Source organism: Bradysia coprophila, unplaced genomic scaffold, assembly GCF_014529535.1.
Source record: "Bradysia coprophila strain Holo2 unplaced genomic scaffold, BU_Bcop_v1 contig_350, whole genome shotgun sequence".
Lineage (NCBI taxonomy): Eukaryota > Metazoa > Arthropoda > Insecta > Diptera > Sciaridae > Bradysia > Bradysia coprophila.
This window is the reverse complement of record NW_023503608.1, coordinates 7,830,069-7,839,105: the sequence shown is the minus strand read 5'-3', so window position 1 is coordinate 7,839,105 and position 9,037 is coordinate 7,830,069. Positions and strand designations below refer to the sequence as shown.

The window sequence follows — 9,037 nt, the reverse complement described above, 5'->3', positions numbered from 1 at the left end:
TTTCTTTTCTTTTTTTTGGATTAACAAATTTGTTCTCATAATATTTTTTTTAATTTAATTTATTTTTCTCTTATTTCTTCGATTTATTGTGTTCATTTGTTTTTTCTTTTCTTTTTTTATCATTTATTCACAGATTATTTTTCTTTTATTATTTACATTATATATATACTTTTTTCAATAATTTTTCAGTTTTTTTTTTTCATTCATTTTTTTAGTAATAATAATAATCATAATAATAATAATAATTTTCATTAACTAAATAGTTTATATATGTGGTTCATATTGTATAATATATTATTTGTTTTTTTTTTTTTTTTTTAATATAAAGATATAATTAATGCAATAGTCCCCATTTTAAGAGGTAGCAATATTCAAAAATGATTATTTTCTTCTTCTTCTTTTTTCATAATTTTCGAATAATTATTCCCACAGATTTGCCGTGACGAATAAAAAAGTTTTTTTTTCTCTATAATCAGTTCTTTAACTTATCAGCTGAAAACATTGTCGAAAATCCTTTTGCAGTTTTTTTTAAATCAGTTCTTCGATCGACAAAATCAAAAAACCTAAAAACTGAAAATATTTTTCATTTAATACAATGGGAATACTAATCATTTTTTTATTCTCTTTAATAATTTTTTTTGTTTTTTTTTTTTGATACTAAATTCAAATTTCTATTAAAATCTACATTATGCGCTAAATGTATTGTTTCGCTTTTTTTTCTCTCTTTTTCATTTACTTTCTCTATAAATATAAGATATTCAAATGAAAGTTATAATATGAAATTATTGGTTAGCGAAAAATTGTTTGTTCTGGGACTCTACTTTTCTTCAAAAACAGAGCCCATAACCCAACAATTCCATTACGCTCTAACATTCCAAATTATAACGTCATTGAAATTATTATTCATTTTAATAATCTTTTATTATAAATAATTGCAAGAAATACCCTGTATCCTATTTTTTTATATTTTATAGTTTTCTTTATTTATCTTTTCTTATTAGAGCTATGAAAAAAGTGATGAAAAAGAAGATTTTTTAAAAAGATATATTTAAGGACTAACTAGGAAATAAACGCCTTAAGCTAAAAACAGAATTGTAAAGTTTTTCATTTTTCTATGCAATTTGGAGGCAATTTTTGAATATATTATCCAAATATGGATGGTCACTACAAAAAATCATGTCTATGTATTAGTTAGTGTCTAATAATTTGTTTTCATTTTGAACTGGGAAGGGCGGGTTGTCAGGAATTTTAGTATTTGTAAGCATACTGAATTAAGTTTACAAAATTGGTATGCGGAAAAAAATATTTTTAACAACAATTCTTGAAGTTAATGACATGATTCATTCTTGTGTAATTCAACTTTTCATGAAAATTTGAATTTTCTACGTCAAACACAGAAATGGTCGACAAAACTTTAGGTGCCAAGCCAATACCTTTAATTAAATTTATCGAATTGCTACAAAATTTCATGTTGTCGCTATTTGCTTGGGATGATTTATAAATTCAGACAATTCTAAAGTTTATGAACCAAGTTATCACTTGAAATTCTCTTGATCATCATTGTTTTTCAATAATTCGCAATGATAGAACAAAGTCAATCTGTGAACGTAGTTGCTGAATCGTTCTAACGAAACACCCCATTCTTTTATTTTAACATATCTTCAGCTTCAATTGGTTGCACTTTTAATTTTAAGTCAGAAAAATTAATAACTTTATGTCGAATATGACCGTTGGCTTTGGTTAATTTGTTAAAAGTATGGGTGAATTTTGGGGATAAACTCGTTTGCGTTTGACTAAGAGCTCCTTGACATTTTCAATATGACGGCGTAATAGATACTTTTGAGCCGTAAATTGTTGTAAAAACTAGTAAGTGCTTCGCTGTTATCTTTATGGATTAATGCAAACTATGAATCTCGTTTCAAAATTTGTTATAAAGGAAAGAAATGGAAATGGAATTAAAGAATACCAAATTCACTAACTAACGTATTCAGTTTTTTTTTTAAATTTATTTTGTTTTAAATATAAAAATCATTTTGATTTTCGTTTTTGTTTTTCTCCAAGTTAAATTTATTTTTAGTGTTAAATTTTCCTCAAAATCTGTGTGCGCAAAAGACTATTTACTTCATGTTTTATGAAAATTTCTAAATAAATTTAATAAATAAAATGAAGTTAGTTTCTAAAACCGACTAGAATTTTATGGCAAACTTAGGTTCCATGTTATTGCACGAAATTTAAAAATATGAAAAATTATTGCACACATCGCCGATCTACTTTACAATTTAAGTTGAAAACAAAAATATCTTTTTAAAAATTAAAATCGAAAACTGAATAAATAGATTTATTTTCAATATCTACAATAATTTCAGTTCAGGTAGCTGATCCCTAGCCGAAATTAATTTAACTGTCCGCAATTTAATTAATTTTTTATTTTTATTTTATTTAATTCATTTTCTTCTGAAATATTTTAATGTACAAATTTCTATTTTCGGAAATGAATCCTATCATGGAAATTATATCTCGTGCGTGCATCATTGTTTTTCTTTTGTAATTTACACTCATTTCATTGAAGAAATTTCTCTGGCTTAAAATACTCTATTAATTAGTAGGTTGCGTAAAGTTCTGTTTTGTTTAAAATGTACAAATTTTTGTTCGGAGATATTTCTCCACAGTTCTATTATCATTATTATTTGTGTGGTTGTCCAATGTACATAATATGTTTCTTTCAGGGAAATTGCTCCTCACGCCTTCCTCCTCATGCTATTACTAGTTACTTTCATTTTTGTTTGTTCAATGTACAGGATATTGTGTAAATTTTGCGGATTGACTTTATTCACAGAATATGAGAGTAATTTAATAAGAAATTAAATGGCTGAGATTTAAAAAATCAGACAAAGAAAGTAAGTTTTAGTTACAAAGGAAAGCCAAAGGAAAGTAAATTTCTTAAATCAAAAAAAATATTTACAACATTTCGAATCATGAACAGTATACGTTTTACTAACGCGTGTTTTCACTAGACGATGCCCTTGACCACGTACATGATGGTTGCCAATATTGTTCGTCATATAATTTACTATAACACAGATATATCTGTCGCACTAAGCTTGAAAACGTAAGCTCGATTGTATGAATCGTGTAGCAATGTGGTTTATTCTTTCAAAGAAAATCGGATTTAAACGTTTTACTTTATTGCACTAAAGATCGCCAAGGTTTACCAGCCACCGACAATGCTTTGACGTTGGGGTTTCAAATTTATTTTGACGATTTGACGAAGGTAAAACTCAAAGACTATTTTTAGAAAAGCACATCACGAGTATCATTATAGAATCTGTTCTTTTGGTTAAAGTTGAAATATAAAAAAACACCCGAAATACCCAAAGTGGGATGACAAAGCAACAAGTATAGTGTTAATAGATAGTCCAGGGAAAATGAAGATCTAAAAAATAAAACAAAATAACAAAAAACTCACTTCTCATATGCTGCTCAGATCCGGATGTTTAGTAATTTTATCATTAATTTTATTTTCTAAAATATTTTTAATAGTAAAATATTGGTACGTTTTTTTGTGTTGTATTTTTCTTTAATTCAACTTTTGTAAATTAGTAGAATAATTTCACTAATTCCCATTATTATACTGCTAATAAGAAAATTACTTCTCTCCTCCTTTATTTACAACCCTATTAGTCGATATTATTTCTAATAATTAATTAGATAAACAATACTAAAAATAAAATAAAAACTTTTGAATTTACTTTATTTCTCTCTACAATGAAAATTAAAAACTGATTTATATGCTTGTTGGCATGCTCACTTCATTGTGTGTTTTTATTTTTCATTTCAATCGTTAATTGGCAACATTTTTTTCTTGGAAATCTGGTTCATTTCGTCAGTAACCTATATATGAATGTACATCGTAGAATGAAAAAAAAATAATTGAGAATGAATATTCAAGTATTATAAAGCGAACCGAAAAGGACATGAATTTGGCTATAACAACAATTCAAAAACAAAATTGATTTTTATGATAAAAAATTAAATAAATTTCACATTTAAATGTAAATTTTAGATAGGTAGCTTTTAAAAATCACATTATTTTACGCATTAAAAATGACAAACAAACAAATTTTGGTTCTTAATTTAATTAAAAAAATCAAACATTTTCCGATGAAAGATTACTATACTGAATCCAATCAGCAAGACAATTAAAAAATAAATAAAAATGTTGAAACGGAAAATCAACAATTAATTTTGTTCTGGTTAATTATATCAATTTCAAGGTACTCATATTCATCATATCATGTTTGTTCATTTATACAATAGTGTGATTTTAAGGATTCATTTTTTTAAATATTTTTTTTTGTTTTATATTTGGTTACGACATCAAACTTCTTTTTAATATTTTTTTGACACGAGTCACACTGAAAACAAACGAACTGTACAATACACAAATTTGTATATAACTGTTTTATATTTAATTTTTTTAATTTTTTTTCTTGGTTTGTTTTAAAGATTTTACATTCAAATCACAGCCCATTTGTGGAATATTATAACGTTTTTTTTTCTTCTTCATTTTATTACACTGAAAAATACTTTGTAGAAAGAAAGAATTATTGTTTTATTTATCAAAAAAAAAAATATTTTTGCTCTTTTGAATACTTACCGAAACAAAAAGATCTCATCAAATGTTTCGCGGTATTTAAGTACAATGACTCTTTGGTCTTGGACGCAAATATAGTACACGTGACTTACGCAAAATATAACAGACGATGGTAGCTACCATCATCCGTAGTAAAACTGACAGCCTAAATTTGATGACATAACGCGGAATTTACGAAATATCAGCTGCTCACTTTCATCTCGAAGAAATGAAACGTCACTTGGCTATATTTATATAGCCAAGGAGCTCCCACATACTCTCCTTTATGACCAATAAGAGGGATTCATTATAGGCTCAAAAATTTCAATCATTTGAATTTTCAAATAGATAATGTTAATATGAAGAGTTCGACGTTATTTCAGTAATTTATTGCCACCTCCATAATGCCAAATTTTATTGATCAGTTTTTGCTTTTGTTGGTCACAACCTCGGGTACGAGTCCAAGCAGAAGTAATCATTGCTCTCAATACACACAAACCTTTTCTAATTTTGTCGATTTCATTTTTTTTCTCGAAATTTTATTCGTCATTTATTGAATAATATTCAATTAGACTAATGGTTTAACGCTTGGATGGAATATATACGACACTATATGTCATGGGGATGCTTATTTTTCTGGTTAATTACACCCACATTATGAATTGTAATATAAATTATCTAAAAAATAGAATGGTGAAATCCATTGAGAGTAATTTATTTTGTATAAATAATAATAAACCGCACACATACACAGAGAGTGAGAGAGAGAAAGACGAATTTAATGTGAATGGTAATGCGTGCTTTCTTAATTAAGTAATGGCATTTTCATAATTTCTAATTCGTACGGAGATATTTCGAAGGGAATATAATCGGAAATCAGCAACGTAGATATTTATCTGAGGGTGAAGGTTGCAGTACACGCGCCACAGGAAGAAAGTATCAAGACATTTTTCGGTCAAAATATCACCTTCTCAATTAGTCCCATGTATTTTGCGACCGTGAGACTACGCATTTCGAGCTTTTGTGAATTCTGTTTTTACTGGGGTGCATCACATGAGCTAATTCTGGAATATTATTTCATTGATTTTTCTTCCCTCACCCGTTCTTGAAATAGATTCAATTCTTCGACTTTTTGTTGGATATTTTTACCTAGGCTAAAGGCAGTGTCAAGTAAAATAAATATTTGAACGACAACGATATACGACAACGGCTCTGGTTAAAAAACGAAATCCTCGTATAATCATAGTCCGTCTTTGATTATATGGTAACCGGAGAAAAAAACAATCCAACCAAATTTGCAAATTTATCAAAGGGAAATGCTGATTATAATATTACTTGCATCGGTGCGTTTCCCCGCTAGGACCCTTCATTTGCGTACCCACCAGCCTATACACATATATATATATTCTCGTGAATGAAAATGGAATCAACAAAATTACTTTTGAGTCGTTCGAATGTACACAAGACCTCGATAGCGAGTGAATTATAATTCTAATATATCGGGAACGAGTAAACGAAAAAAGAAAGAAAAGAAAATGGAAACAAATTTAAATGCAATATCCGGTTGACGAAACATAACCGTTTCAGTTTTTCTTTGGTTTTCTCTTTCTATCGGTTTTGTAGTTTTGTTTGTTTGTTTTTCTCTTTCTCGATATGTTGCCAATTGACAGATTTCGTAACAATTTAACACCACAATTTAATTTAATTTTTGTTTTTTTAATTAAAAATTTAATTTAAATTTTTCCAATTAATTTTTTTTTGGTTTTCTTTGACTAGAAATAAGCTAATGTTTCAGTTTTATTATCATTAGATTTAAATTTAAAATGTAATAACGAAATTCTATCGCATTTATGAATAGATAATTTTTTAATGTTTTGTTTTTATTTGTTTAATTTTACTTGTTTTTCTTAATTTTTAATATTATTCATAATTGTAAGTATATAAATATATGCCCATTTTTTCATATTTATTTATTTTGTTATTACGAATATAATTAAGTAATTCTTTCTCATATTTTTTTGGCTTTTCTTAGCTGTAGATTAATTTAATTTTATTTTTTTATACAAATGGTTTTTTTTAAATATTTACACATAATGAATAATATTATGCAAAATAAAACAAAAAATATCTTTTTTCATTTAAATTAAAACAAAAAAGAAAGCGCAAAAAATCTTTATAAAAAGACTTACCAATTTAATAGAGAACATCGTACCCTCTGGCCTGTTTTGTTTGAAGTTTTGCTGTTTCACAAAATTAATGTACATCCTCTCCACTTTTGTTTTTATTATTAAAGAAACTTTTTTTTCATGTTTTTAAGAAAAATATAGAAAAAATCAAATTTATTTATTTAAATCAGTAAATTTTCATTTTTTGTTTTAAAGTGAAAAATGCATTTTAAATATTAGTAGTTAATATATTGTGATAGACTGAAGCGATTAAATAACATTATGTTTTTGTTTAATATATTTTTTTCTCCTTTTTTTAAATTTAAATTATTATTGACTAGCTAGTATACTAAGTGATCGGCATTTTTATCATCTTTTTTTTTTCTTCTCTTTTGATTTATTAAACAAAAAAATATAAATTAATTACAGAACATTTTCATTTTTTGACAAAAAAAAAATATTCACAATAAATACTTTGGTTGTTTTTATTTTTAAGTGAATACTCTTTTCCACTAAACAAACAGATCTTCACTTAATTTGGACGTCAATTCTGAATAGATGAGAATCAAAGATCCATGTGTACACATAATATACCGTACTATATTTATAACATGGAAAATAATTGGATTTAAATAATAAAGAAAATGCGTTTCGCGAGGGCAATTTGGTCAGACATTTACTTTAGTTATTTTATTTTGACGATTTGTTTTATTTAGTTGGTTGTATTGGTTTCCTTTTTTCCACTAATTTTATTTTTATCAAGAAATTTTCCTCATTTTACGAAATTGACCCCCAAATTCAACAATATTTTTTTTCTTCAAATTCTTCTTTTAATGAAGAGTTTGGTTGCAATGATAACAGGATCACATATTCTCTCCTCTTTTCATTCTCTTTCTATTTACTCAGAACAAAAATTGTGTGACGGAATAATGGAAATAATTATGGCCGAGGAATGAAAAAAAAAGTTACTGAGATGTGTCAACACATACAGAAACGTTTTGACGATAAAAATTCATAAAGAAAAACTTAACCGAAGTATATTAACCCATAAGACGAAGAAGGAGATAACAAAGAAAAATAAATTTGCAGAAAGTTTTTTTTTCATCATACTTGCGATTGAAACTTTTTTTTAAAGTCAAAAGTCTAAAATTATAATAAAATTTTCTTTCTCACAAACTTTTCGCTAATTGAGTTTTCTCGATTTAACAATATACTGAAAATGTTTCTCATTGTTTGTGTTTTATTTAATTTTTTTTTCTCTTCGTTTCTTTTATATTTATTATTTTATCGCACATACACACACACATACACAGTGTGTAATACACACGCAGCCATACAAAAAAAAAATATTTCCCCGATTTGCCACACACTGGCTCGAAAAACCCACAATTTTCGTATTCTCCGTACAACTTTTTTTTAGTTTATTTTATATATATAAGGTGTGTGTATCATATTCTTTTTTATATAATTTTATAAAATGAATGTACTTTGTGAGTGTGTTGTTGATACAATTACGGTTTTAATTTAAGTTTTATATAGAGCTTCATCTGAAATAACACAGAAATAAAATGGGAAATTATTAATTTAAGTTTTAATTAATTTTGAGGTTTATTTTTGGTATATTGGAGTGAGAGATACAGTTGGCTTCAGATACAAATGGTTGATTTTTTTTCTTTAACTGGTTTTATGGACTGGGATTGCAATTTACACTTTACTATTTTATTCGATGGAGGTACATGGAAGAAGCAGTCTACAAATTATTTCTGACCGTGAAAGTATAATACGCTCGAAAATAGAATGTACCGTTCCATGGTAACAAATTTAAAAAATGATTATCAGAAAAAATCGAAAAAAAATTCAGAATCCAAAATTGAAAACTTCTCAAATCAGCATCAATAGTAAGTTCAATAAACCGTGGAAAAACAGAAAGAAACGATACAGTCTGAGAAACATAGATTTCCGGTTTTTTAGAGACATCGTCATTTCTCTAATTCTCTCAATTACCATTTGAAACAACATGCGAAATGAGAGAATACAGAAAAACGATGATGTCTCTTAAAATTCTGAAATGTATATTTCTTCGACGGTAGAATCAATAGCTTTTCAGAAATCTGCTACTTCTTTCGTTAAATGTATCACATAGCGTTTGATAAAAAATCTCTAGCTACAGTCGTTTTGTTATAAATAACGTCATTTTTACATGAAATAAATTCAATATTTTTCATGAATTTATCAACAA

The 9,037-nt window shown here is 26.6% G+C and overlaps 1 protein-coding gene across 31 annotated transcripts in view; it reads right to left on the bottom strand.

Moving 5' to 3' along the window:
- Positions 1-224: 224 nt before the first annotated feature.
- LOC119080723 (CUGBP Elav-like family member 4) overlaps positions 225-9,037 on the bottom strand; it is a 243,266-nt gene continuing 234,453 nt past the window's right edge. For all 31 annotated transcript variants that reach the window (XM_037189209.1, XM_037189212.1, XM_037189214.1 and 28 more), the window contains one exon: positions 225-8,345. The gene's annotated coding sequence lies outside the window, so the exon portion shown is untranslated. The remainder of the gene's footprint in view (positions 8,346-9,037) is intronic.